Source organism: Pleurodeles waltl, chromosome 8 (assembly GCF_031143425.1).
Source record: "Pleurodeles waltl isolate 20211129_DDA chromosome 8, aPleWal1.hap1.20221129, whole genome shotgun sequence".
NCBI classification, from domain to species: Eukaryota; Metazoa; Chordata; class Amphibia; order Caudata; family Salamandridae; genus Pleurodeles; species Pleurodeles waltl.
Genome location: NC_090447.1, coordinates 709,958,223 through 709,971,924, shown reverse-complemented (window position 1 = coordinate 709,971,924; position 13,702 = coordinate 709,958,223). Strand labels below are relative to the sequence as shown.

Here is a 13,702-nt window from a genome sequence, read left to right as displayed (position 1 = left end):
CATATCTTCTGTTAGCGCTTAAGCTCAAATGGGAAACAGATATAGATAAGGAATTATCCGAAGAAGACTGGTCCACCCTACTAAAATACCCAAGTCAAATATCCCGTAATACTAGATTTAAATGTATTCAATTTGCCATACTGCATAGGGCATACCTCACACCACACAGACTACATATCCTATATCCGGTGACATCCTCGGCATGCCCCAGGTGCAGAGTAGAAGATGCTGATTTACTGCATATGCTCTGGAGCTGCCCTGATATAGCGGCATACTGGAAAGGAGTAACTACCATACTAGGCAAAATGACTGGTAATACCATACAATATACAACAGAGACTTGTATGCTCGGTATGCTCCTGCACCTAAAGAAAAAGAAAACACTACTCAGACTCATAAATCTGGCACTACTGTTAGCGAAGCGCCTTCTAACAAGGCGCTGGAAAGCAACCACAGCCCCCACAACAACACAATGGAAAGCAGAGGTGATGGAATGGGGAAAAGCAGAGGGTGCGGCACTTAGGCGAGAAGATAACTCTGGAATGAGAGAATACCCGGTAGCCCCAGATTGGGATACACTAATGGAAAATTTTGAGACCCTGAGTGAAGAAGATGAGTAGAAAAAATACACAAAGGAAGAGGCATGTCAGAACCCCCCAACAGACTAGAAATTACAAAGTTGAAAAAACTAGAACAATAGTATAAATAAATGTGTCCAGGTGACTAAAAACCCTAGGTATAATTGGAATAAGATGACCAAGTAGTTGATAAAAGTTAAGTAGCGATGTTAAACGGTTAAAAGTTGGAACAGGAAATAAAGCGATGCAATGCACTGTATGAAAATGTTATAAAATGACGTTAAATCAGACTCTGTACTGCATAAAATTTTTTATATAAAAATGTTTAAAAAACTACAATGTAAGTACTGCCTGAACAACAATAAAAAATGTGTTTTAAAAAAAAAAAAAAAAAAAATCATGGTCAGCAGAAGGCTATGCATTGAGGCAGGACCTTACTGTGGGAGAGATGCGTCGGGACGTAGTCTTCTTTGGAGCCTTCTGCCCCTGACTGAGTGCGCAAAGAAGGTGAGAGTTGGGCTTGCTCAATGGTTTTTAGGCTCCCAGCAATAAAAGCATGAGGGATGGTGAGGGGCAGGGGGTATGTGCTGCAGGTGACCTGCTTGCCATAAATGTGAAGGCTTTATTCTTCTATTATAAATGAAATCTTATAAGCCAGGGAAGTTTAAGTTTTGAAAGCAATCTATTTGCATATGGTGCAACATGCTTATTAAAGCATACATATATGCCTGCTTACAATATACATGTTATTTAACTGACATACTTCTGCCTGTGTACATAGGGAGGACATGTGGCAACCTCTGTTTCAGCCTTGTCCTTACAGTGTCAATTATATTTTCTTCACTTTTCATTTGTAAATTATTTCCGTTGTTTTAGAAAGCTAAGTAAAATACTCACATTGTCTTGCCCCCTGTATTGTGACAAGACCAAAGAGTGCATCCTTTATGTCTGACAATTTGAAAACAAAGAGTGTGTGTGTGTGTGTGTGTGTGTGTGTGTGTGTCTGTTGGCGCGCGCACACAGACACACGCACAGGGGGTGGGCTACTTCCTATTTGGTGAAGTGCTACAAAAACACTAATGCTGGACTGCAGCACAGGATATGCCAAGGGTGGACCTGTCCGTTTGCCTGGAAGAGGCTGGACCAGCCCTCTTGTTTTCTGGACAAGATCACAAACTTTGCCTAAAGGTACTTTGTTTAGACTGAAACTGCTTCAATTTTACCGATATAACTGCACCAGGGGTAATAAACACTTACAGCTGATTTATCCGGTGTTTAGTTTTACGAAATGAATGTATAAAAGGTGGCTGTGTCAATTATCAACAAGGAAAGAAGGAACTAAAGCCCTGCCACCATACTCAAGATAAATCAATTTTTTAAGGAAAAAAAAATCTAAGTAATTCCAGCCACAGGCCAGATACTGCATCAGATGAGTGTTGTGCACATTAAACAAATTACACACTGGTAACATTCTGAGCTTGACAGAGTGATTACCATCATCTACAACTTTCTATTGCCTGTAGCAACCGATTTGATCCATTGCAGTATTCCTAATGATCAGCATGATAGCGGATCTAGAACACCACTGAAGAAGTCTACCTAAATCCTTGATATGATCAGTAAGGATAATATTGATTCTAAGCTTGAATATTTTAAAAGGAACAAAAGAAGTGAAAAATAGGGTTCATACAATAACTCACAAGCTATGCAACATTCTAGAGAAAGGCAGATTCTATTCAGTCTCCAAGAAGCATACTGAAACCAATAAAGAATGGGCTGATAGCTATGTTAAAATTAGCTCACCATCTTTATGTAGCCAATTCCATAAAAGCAAAGAGCTTTCTGATCAAATCGCCCTAGAGACTATTGCTAGTATTTGGGATCCAAGACTTTCAGGTCCCATATTTATAATACGAGTAATGCCAAAGTGAGGGAGGTAATCAAGGGATATGGGAGAGAGAGGGGGTTGGAAATGATCACAACAAAATTGCAGCCTACTCAAGTTAAGAAATTTGCTAATCAGGAATAGTCAAAAAAGTTTCAACAGTTTCATTGATTAACGTTTCGAAATGTAGGGAGAAAAACTAGAAAGATAACTGGATTAGACACCAAAGGCTATATTATTCGCCATTTCGATTGGCTAGCCTGATGTTTCCCTGTGACTTTGAAGCTCTTTGAAGACATCAAACTGGTACTAAAAGAGCAAAAGTGTGCTGACAGTCTTGTAAGCATCGACTTACGACTGATACCAAACAATGGATCTAGTATTCAGTTCAAGGTCAATCTAGACCATGTTCCTAGGCTCGGAAATTATACAAGGCTCATGGAGTTATAATTGTATGTGGCAACAGGATGGTTTAAATAAGCTTTGATGTATCTGTTTTAAGTATGGTTGACTGACTGCCAGGATAGTGATTTCAACATTGTGCTTTGTCTGCAACAGCGCTGGAGGAAGCGTCCATTGCTGAAAATACTATACTTCTCACAAACCAGGGCTTTGTGAATTCAAATTTTCCCATAAATTGTGATTACACCATCTGAAAAGGGTGCTGGTGTGTGGGAATGACTCCTGGGCACATCCTAACCAATGGAATAACAGTTCCCGAATCCTATCCACTTTGGGCTTTTTCAAAATGGAAGATGCCCAAGGTGGGGGTGTATGAGGAGTGTGCTGCAGTAATCCTAGAGTCCTCCCACATCTAAAACAAAAATCCAATTTTGTGCAGTCAATGTAGAAACAGAGACAGACGTCAGGCAGAAAAAGCATGGGTTTCCAACAACAAGACAGTAAATTCACAAGATTTATTTTTTTGCATCCTCTGTTCACCCTTTGAAGTGTTGAATGTAAAAACGCCAGCCAACCTGTTAAGCAGGATTTGACATTCAAACAGAATTTGACACTAATCTCAAAAAGGATGTTCGCAGCTGCACCCCGCATAGTCTCAGGCAAGTTCAGAGGGATCATTTCTGCCTTTCAGACCAGCCTATTTTTTTCTCCTCTGAGGCATTCCACACCCATTCACAGCTATTCAAATGTAATTACTGGACGGCAGAAGAAGAACAGCAAATGCAAATCAATCTACAGAAGCCTTAGGTGGGGAAAAGGTAACTTTCTAAAAATACCTTTCCTGAATATTTCTCAGAAATGTGGAGCATAAATATGATATTAAGCACCTCTTCTCCATGTTGTGTCTTCACTGTGATTTCAGGAGCCATACAACTGTACAAGCTCTGGCTTCTTCACGTAGGACGGACATGGGTAAAAGTATGGGAACTTTCCCTTTGTTTTCAAGAACTGAAGGAACAGGTAGATAAGAAGTAGATAAAGGACAATAACAGCAGATGTTGAAATCACACCTGCCCTCATATTGTGAGAATGTATTCTTGCACTAAGATTCCTGTTTGTATTTGCACAAGGTTTAAGTTACAAAACACCAACTCTGCTCACATGTCTGACTCAGCTATTTCAATGTATGTCAATTTAGTTCAAACAGCGTATTAAGATTGCACCTGCTGCATTTGGAAGAGCATACTTGGGGGCCAACTGCTTCAGATCTTTCAAGCCTAATTACATATACCTCCACAAAAGTGTTTAATTGATGTCTCTTATTACCAGACAAGTTTACCTGATCTGTGGGTTCACAAACTGGGGACTCGTCTGGGAACAACCCAATCAACCCAGACAGACCAAAACGAGCTGTGGTCATGGTGTTGGTTGGAGAACCGACAGACTTTGAAGTGCATATCCACAGAGGTTATTGCGTTTCCAGCAGTTGCAGTCTGAGGGGTATCACTTGTACCATAAAAAACTAGGTTCACTCAGCTGGAGCCAGAGAAAACTTAGAGGCAACATTTCCTTCAAGATCCGGTAAGAAGTACCATGGATGTGAATAATAATGTGAAATGATATGAGAAAGGTATCTTGATCAATATGGCCATAGGGGTAATACAGTGCGCTGTACTTTGTTATGTGAAAGTCCCACATGTTGATTTTTAGTTGCTAATGGTGTGACTGGAAGCATTTGCATTGTGACACTGAAGATTCATCATGACCGCACTAAAATGATTATCTTACAGAAGTAGTGAAAAAAACAGTAATTGCTGTAGTAAATTGTGTAGTGTAAATAAACATTACGTAGATGAAGTACAGCCAAGTCCAGTAGAAGGAGCTCAAGCATGGGATATAATGACTAAACAAAGGTATGAAGACTAGATTGTTTTTGCATGTTTGGCCTAAGTATACTGAAAAGGATCACCATTACAGTTTCTACTGAATAGCACTTTTTATGACTGATAATAACAGCCAAAAAACAACTTCATCTCAAAAAGGGTGGCAAGCCCCCCCCCCCGCCCAAAGCATTCTGTTAAAGAATATGCCATTGTGGACACACTGCAAGAGGGTCTAGACTAATGTTAGACTAATGTTACGTCTGGCCTTCCTTCTGACTATTGGTCTCATTCTGGAAAACCTAATCAACAGTTCGTTATCTGTTGAACCGCAGATTACTCATTCTTCAAATTACCAAAATAACAATATGTATGTGGCTAATGGTGCAGGCGATGGCACAGCGGGAATGGATGCAATAGACTTGGGGGTTGCTGTCACTAAGGGAGGACAATGTCTTTCGTGATTTATCATGTCAGAAAGAGGTTGGGAGCACTCTGCAAAAAGGGTGAAAGATATCTGCTAACTCCGTGACAGACAGATTTGATAAAGGTAGGTTGCAAATACTGGATAAGGTATCACTGGAGCTTTACTCAAGAGGCTCTTGAAGCCTTCTTTTCACTTTCCCAAGCCAGATAGTCAATCTAAGACAGATGAGGAATATGAGGAACGGAGAAATGTGAATCATGGATCACACAGGGTGGGAACACTATTGTCTGTCACTACCCCTACCCCTTGAGAAGGGCTGCTTAAGATATATGGCTACAGATATGGCTGGATCTCATGTGTCTGTTGTATTATCTACTGTGCAAGTGGAAGAACTTTTCATGCATGCATTTGAGAATGGGACTCTAGCTCAAGATTGGTCAAGAGAGAATGAGGAACTCTTAGGGGACCCTGAAGAAGCTGAGCTCACCCCAACTCGTGAGCATTGTTTTAAGTCACCTGAAACAGGTCTTCTCTTTTTGAGATCTATGAGCTTAAACAGACTCTCAGGGATAAGAACTGCAAGGATAATCGTCAGTAAAAACTGCACAGCTCAAAACACAAGCTGTGCTTCATAAATTGTCAAGGAATATGGACATCTTGCAGACTAGGATCACAGAAGTCAAAATCAAACTGAGGAATCTGGCATAGCAGACTCAAAGTAATCAATCCCAGATGGAACTCCAGGGATACAAACTTAGGCAGCTTACATCTAGAGTTGATGAAATGGAAAATCACCTCCGTCTAATAATTTAAGGCTCCTCCGGATACCACAGGGGAAAGGAAGAGATGACACTGGATCTTTCAAGGCCAATTTCTTCCAATCTGCGTTCCTTCTTTGGCTGACTCCAATCTGCGTATCTTCATAGTGCTATCCAGTCGGCACAGAGATTTCCTGTTTCGCAACATGGTAGAGGTAGAGGGGCCCAATATTTGCAGGCCATCTGGACATCAGTTGGGAAATTTATTCTGCGCCAGCTTATCCATCAGGCTGCATGTCCTAGATCACCAGTTAGCAGGCCTTGAATTCTTTGTGAGATCCGACATTTATAAAGAAACTGTGGTTCGGAGATGGCGCCTATGAGAACTAATTCTGGCTCTTCAGAGGGTGGGAGCAATTGTGTTTCTGCTTGAACCGGCTATGCTGAAGATTAGCAGTAAAGCCAACAACTGTTTTGTAACGATGTGCTCCGGTCAAGGGCTTGATTGATCAGTGGACAAATTCAACCTCAATAGGGGCAATGACTTGATGGGTCAAGAACCAATATAAGGGAACAAACGTTCTAGTAATTTGAAAATGCTCAATCTCACTCCACCTTCAATGGTGAAAACCTTGCCTTTCTTTTCATATTCTGTTTTTTTCCCCTCTCTGGGCACAGCTTTGTAATTCCATGTATTAGTCTGCCTCTTTCTTTTTTGGCCTTTCTGGGTAGGCTGGGTGGTCTGGTGGGGAATCCATCATGTCGGCAGATGATTCTACCAGACGACTGTGTGTTGGAGGGGGTTAGGTTCATACTATCATTAGTGTGGACAGTATTCTAGTGGGCGGGTTGGGTGGGATTAGCATGGGTAAGTGAGGTTTGGGTGAGGGTGTACTGATAAGGAAAAGTTGCAAACTGTTTTTTCAGTATTACATTTTGACACTGGGACTATGGGTGTGGGGGGCTGGTGATTGCTTGGATTAGTAAAAGGTAGTCTAAGTTCACAAAATAAGAGACACGATTACTCAGTTATTGAGGACCTATGGTTTAGTGGATGCTTGTTCACATATTATTCAGCCCCACACAAAATCGGTCTCACAACTTGATATGTTGTGTTACTGGCAGACTATTCCCTTGCCTCTAGTATTTCTATCCATGTTAATCCACGGGTGGTAACCGATAAGGGCCACTGGAATTATGTGGCAGCAGAAGGTCAAATTATGCTGTAGGGTTGAGTAAATTATGCGGCGAGAAAAGCCAAAATATGCAGCATAATACAGCACATTTTGTAAGAGTACTACTTCAATATTTTGACATTTTTAAACACTGCCCGGGCATTGGTTGCAACTTATTAATACCAGTTTAACACCCAAACATAGCAATAAGCAAAAGAAAGTTGACCAGTCCAGCTTTGCAAAGAATTTTCACTGCGCAGCAACATGCGTTGCTGCATTTTTAGTAACTTTCAGACAGTTAGAAACAACATTTTTTTTTGTTAAAACATGTTGATTGTGAGGCAGATGATGGAGTATGTGGCAAATCTGTAATTATGTGAAAATCTAAGCAGCTGCACAATCGCATAATTCCAGCAGCCCTGATCATAATGCACTCCCCTTATTTATGAAGGGGGTGATTTTATCCCCTTCACTGGACCCACCCTGGTGGACTTTCAGCAAGAAACTCCTGCTAGATAAACAGTTTGACAGTACGGAGGGTAAGCTAAGGAAGTTTACAGATATAAATTTGGACTCAACATCTATCTTTGTTTTCTGGAATGCTTTGAAGGCCTATATTTGGGGAGAAACAATGAATTATGTGACAGGCAAGAGAAGGGAAGAGAATCAAACTGAGATAGAGATGTGCAGATGCCTGACTTCACTGGAAATGGAGCTGGAGATTTGTAGTGGACAATGTTTAACACAGGAATCAATTATGGTCTGTGAACAGATGGTTAATTCTATACAGTCTCTGATCAAGAAAAGGAACTAGGATCGGGCCAAAAAAAAGATTAGAGCACGTCAGTTGGACAGGTTTGATGTAAAAATAAAAATCTGATTGCTAAAAATCGAAACTAGGAGTGGGGGCTTTGTCACAGCTCCTGGACAGATCAGGCACGTACTTCAGGACTACTATGTTCATCTGTATTTAGAGACGTGCAATCCATAATTTGAGCACATCTGTATTTTCTTTGCAGAATTACCCACCTTCCGGTTACTTTCGCAATCACAATGGGAAGTACTCAAAGCCAAATTCACAGACGGCGAGATTGAAAATGTATTAATACAGTTCGCAAAAGCTGCAGGTCCAAATGTTGTACCTCTTAGATTCTATAAATCCTTTTCTGAAATATTGATTCCAGTCATTATTAAACTGTATAATTCATTTATTGATTGGGCAAAGGCACCTGTTTCCTGGGGGGAACAAACATGGTGGTATTTAAAAAAAAAAAAAAAAAAAAAAGGGGGGGGAAGGATCTGACCTAATGTGGATCATAAAATCCAATCTAATGCACCAACTCTAAATATATTTGCAAATATTAGCTAACCGGTTGGCAAAGATTATCTCATTAATGGTAGACCCAATGAAGCATGGTTTTATTCCGGCAGGGATACAACCTTGCATATCAATACATTTATAACAGCACTGGATGCGGCAGAGGTACAAAGATGATCAGTGGGGCTCATACTGCTAGATGCCGAAAAGGCATTTAATCAGGTCTCCTGGAGGTATTTATGGATCGTTGTGTCACAAATGAGTTTGGCATCAATTGTATGAATCGGGTAAGACCGCTGTATATAGTATTGACGGCACAGACTGTATGTGTCTGAAGGCTAACAGAGTATTCACATACAGAGGGGCACTAGGCAGAGCTGCCTTCTTTCATCCCTTCTTTTAGCACCATAACTTGATCCTTTTATACAGACTCTGAACCATGCCAAACAGCTCAAAGTATTCGCAATACACAACTGTGAGGTTAAGGTCTTGACATATACCAATGACACTGTCATACTCGCATTCTCACCTTCCAACTCACTGCAGGCAATAGAGGGTGTAGCGTATATGTTTGGTGCCATTTTGGGGTATATGTTAAAATGGGAAACACTGTATTACTGACAAATGATGCCTGTAAGCAAACAGATTCTTGTACAGTTAAAATGGCAGATAACGCTCAATATGGAGGAATTCATTAATCTTAATAATTATAACATACTCTATGCTAAGTCTCTTAAAATATGTGAGAAGAGGGACAGACTCCATCTTAGTCTTATGGGGAGATGTAATGTGTTGAAAATGGTCATTCTCCCCAGGTATCTACATCTCTTTAGAACCATACCCTTATTGTAATTGTATTTATATAGCGCTTACTACCCCTTACGAGGCAAATTGCTTTTCGAGTAGCGCGCTAGTCCAGAACCCAAGAGGAATTAGTGGTGGATTAGTATAGGGAAATATGAGTAGAGTATTAGTATGAGTTAATTTGAGCAGAGAATATGTGAGTTTATTAGTTGGATTGACTGGAGTAATGGAGGGCTAGAGGAAGGAAGACTCCAGAAGTGTTAAGTTGCAGGTTATATTAATAGGATGAGGCTTGGGATGAGCCAAAAGGTGAGATAGAGGAGGTAAGAGTCTGTGGAAAGGGGTTAGGGAGCTATGCAATGACCTATGAACACGTTAAACATATCTATATATATACACACGCCCACATATTTAACCTTAAGTAAATATACATTTGTTAAACAGGCTTAAAGAGTATGTGTATAATTTATTTTTATGAAATAGTAACTATACGTATTTCTTAAAGAACTATACATATCTAGAATATACACAATCAGATTATAAATATTTAATCACCACAGGCATATGCATTCCATTGCTAATTGAATATGGTGGTTATTAAGGAAAGAGGCAATTCTTGAGTAGCCTTCTGAAGACAAGATAGTTATCCGTGGATCTTATATTTGGGGGTAATGTATTCCATAGTTTGGCTCCTTGAACAGAGAAGGATGTACCACTGATTGTCTTTTTCTTGTATGGTGGTGTTTTAAGGCGGGGTGCGAATCTTGAGCAGAGGCTTCTTTGTTGAACGTAATTGGTTATTTTGTTTCCTTAGAAAAGCGGTCCTGTTCCATGTATAGTTTTGTGGGTGATACAAGCAGCTTGAAAGTGGATCTTCTGGCAAACAGTGTAGTGTTCTCAAGGCAGGGGAGATGTGGGCTTATGGCTTTACATGTACAATTAGCCTGGCAGCTGAGTTCTGAATACCTTGTAGTTTTTTCACAATAGATAGAGATGATCCATGGTAGAGGCCATTGGCATAATCCAGTTTAAAAAGTACAAGAGAGATAGTAGCCTGCACTTTGTGTGGAAATCCGAAGGGGGGGTGTGGGGGGGGGGGGGGGGGAGGGGGGTGAGAGTGATGGGTCGCAGAGTCTTCAAGGTGATGAAGCTTGATCGTGCTAATTTGTTCACTTGGGCATTCATTGTTAACTTGGAGTCTATGGTAATCCCAAGGTTTTGAACTTCCTTGGATACTTGAGGAGATGGTCCAAGATAGTCAGGCCAGGCGCACAGTGTGTCATTTTTACAGTCGCCACATGTGAGCATTGCCTTTTTGGAAGCATTCTGTTTGAGGTGGCTCCAGGTCATCCACTGATCAACGGCTCTGAGGCAACTGAAGATTTGTGAGATTTCAATGTCTTTTGGGCATTCCAATTTAAGTAGTATCTGCATAGTTGTAGCACATGAGTTGAAAATCATTGATCAGTTCTGGTAATGACATCAGTAGATGTTAAAAAGCATAGGTGAGACGACGATCCTCAGGGGACCCTTGCTTTTGTGAGATAGGGTTTGGATGAGAAGGGTGGCTTTGAGGGAAACAGAATAAATAATATGAGTTCTGTTTTGCAGGTAGGATGCAAGCCAGTCGAGAGCAGTCCCTTCTATACCGTCTTCGTGGAGTCTTTGAATTAGGGTGTCACGGTCAACAGTATTGAAGGCAGCTGAGAGGTCCAAGAGAAGTAATGCGGCAGCTCAACTGCAGTCGACTGTATTTTTAACATCATTCCAGATTGCAATGAGTGCCGGTTCAGTGCCTCTTTCCTGGGTGGAATCCAGTTTGGTAGTTTGAATATGGAGTTGTCTTCAATGAATTGTGACATCTGGGTGGATGCTGCTCTTTCTGTCAGTTTGCCCAGGAAAGGTCCATTTGTAATTGGACTGTAGCTGTTGGGGTCACGCGGGTCTAGGTTTGTTTTCTTTAATAAAAGACATATGTATGCCTTTTTTAAGTCTTCAGGAAAAGTTTCTGTAGTTAAAGAGTTATTGATGATTCTTCTTACAGGTGTGGCAACAGAACTAGATAAAAACAATGGGTTCTTTTTCAAAGGCTAAGAGGAGTTGGCAAAATATTATCTGGGAATATTGGCAGCCCTAGTGTGTCATTCAAATTGCATGTATTACTAAATATCATCAGTATGGATTGATTGGTCATCACCCTGATCACCCGATTTTGCTGGAAACACTGTAACCTTATGAATTTAGGGCGTACAACAGGGAGGTGGCTTATCCTTCCATTTGAACATCTGTGTTGTGAGAAGGGCATACCCCATCAAGCTTTCCTTCAGTATCTTCAGCTTTGTAGTTTTCTCACTACAATTAGCTGAGACGAAATAGATCAAGAGAGGAACACCTTTCTTTATTTTTTTTTATGAAGATGCCTAAGCGTGGATTCATAAGATTCGCATACTGCATTCGAGTTCTGGGAAGGGCTAATCATTTCGATAGGTTAGCTGAAAAATGAGGCAGTTATTTAGCCCAGCATATCAACACCCCAATATACAGCTAAATGCAACATGCTGACTCAACGTCTCACATACAGACACACTAGTTCAAGGTCCTTGATTATCTTTATCATACACTTCTCAACTATATAAGAGGGATTTAAGAGAGGAATCTGGTATTTCTGGTGTGGGATGCAGGTGCTAATGTTGTTCACATCTTTGTAACTTGTTCTGTGAATAAAAGTTATTTGAATTCTGTATTTGGGAAGATTAATTATTTGCAAGCCATGTGAAATGGGATCCAATGTTGATTATCGTAGGTCACTCCAGGAAATTCTCACACAGCTGGTTGGTATTTATTTTATGGAAACTGAACTGGCTAGACTGGGGGTGGAGCAGCATTGTTTAGAGATTGAACCACCCCACCATGGCCAGAGTCTAATACTGTGTGTGATCTGGAGATTTCAATATTACAAAGCTATAATCGTAGTTCAAAAGGTTCTTCATATTTGGGATCCCATAAAGGCTTGGCTCTATTGAATATCCTTTGGATATGATCCTGTTGACAGGGTGAAGCTGATTTAGCTTTGTACTATGATAATCAAAAAAGGTACACTGTTCCAAAAGACATAACAAGCAATCCCAGAGAAAACTAGAATAGGATTGCTACAGAAGCGAGGCCCTCTCAGAAGCAGGGGCCCTCAGGTTTCATCATCAGGCTTGCTCGACGCCAGGCTGGCGCTGCAATGTCTGACGGGACCCTAAAGGGGGTCACTAACCCAACTTCTGAGTTAATTTAAACAAACCAGTGGAGAGAAAAGAAAAATATACAAACTGTATGTGCAATTAAAAATGACTCAACTCTCCTCAAAAAATTATTTTACTTAGTAATGGGGGATCAAAAATGGAACAATTAATGATATCACACAGGTAACTAAAGGTGAGATTGTACTCACTTATTGATTGAGCTCCTGCCCGTTTCCCAAGCCACCTCTTCTGGGGGCAAGGTATCTTTCAAGTCAGGAGGTCCCGGCGATTTGCCATGTTTCCTCCGAGGGAGTTCCGGCGATTTGATTGGAGAAGAGTAATGACAGTCCTGAAGAAGCACCAATAGATCTGTTAAGACGCAAGTAGGCGCGAAACATGTTGACTTTTTGGTAGTGACAGAAACACTCCCCACCACATACTTTTGAAGGAGTAAAGGGCCATCATTTCCCTTAAACTCGGTTTGTTGTTTTCAATCTTGACCAACATCCCCCATTACTAAGCAAAATAATTTTTTGAGGGGAGTTGTCATTTGTAATTGCACATACAGTTTGTATATTTTTCTTTTGTCTCCACTGGTTTGTTTAAGTCAACTCAGAAGCTGGCTTAGTGACCCCCTTTAGGGTCCCGTCAGACATTGCAGTCTGAGTCTGGCGTGGAGCAAGCCTGATGATGAAACCTGAGGGCCCCTGCTTCTGTAGCAATCCTATTCTAGTTTTCTCTGGGATTGTTAGTTATGTCTTTTGGAACAGTGTACCTTTTTTGATTATCATGTTATGAGTAGGGAGGCCGTACACTGGACTAATCAACCTCCCAGTTCCCCCCTTTTTTGGAATTAGCTTTGTACTATACAGCTTTATTTTATATTATTCTTCCCTTGGATAACAGTTGTGGTAAGGTATGGTTATTTTTCTTAGGAGATTGTCATTTGCCATATGTAAATTTCTATGAAGTATTTCTGTGTACATATTTAATATCTCATTTATTTACTGCACTTGATGTGCTTGACTTTATTTGCCAAATATTTAAAAAATGGCATGTTTAATTGTGATAAAATGAATTATCTAAGGGGATGTATGTTTGAAAAAGAAATAGGAAAGTGAGACTGTTACAGTTTTATGTGCTGAATATGGGGAAAAATACGCCAAGAAAGAGAGAAAGAGAGAAAGAGAGAAAGAGAGAAAGAGAGAAAGAGAGAAAGAGAGAAAGAGAGAAAGAGAGAAAGAG

At 40.5% G+C, this 13,702-nt stretch overlaps 1 protein-coding gene across 2 annotated transcripts in view; it reads right to left on the bottom strand.

Moving 5' to 3' along the window:
* TRMT10C (tRNA methyltransferase 10C, mitochondrial RNase P subunit) overlaps positions 1 to 13,702 on the bottom strand; it is a 58,439-nt gene that overhangs the window by 24,878 nt on the left and 19,859 nt on the right. Inside the window, exon 2 of one of the 2 annotated variants that reach the window (XM_069204863.1) lies at positions 12,667 to 12,806. The exons of the other annotated variant lie outside the window; for it this stretch is intronic. The gene's annotated coding sequence lies outside the window, so the exon portion shown is untranslated. The remainder of the gene's footprint in view (positions 1 to 12,666; positions 12,807 to 13,702) is intronic. 2 annotated transcript variants of the gene reach the window in all.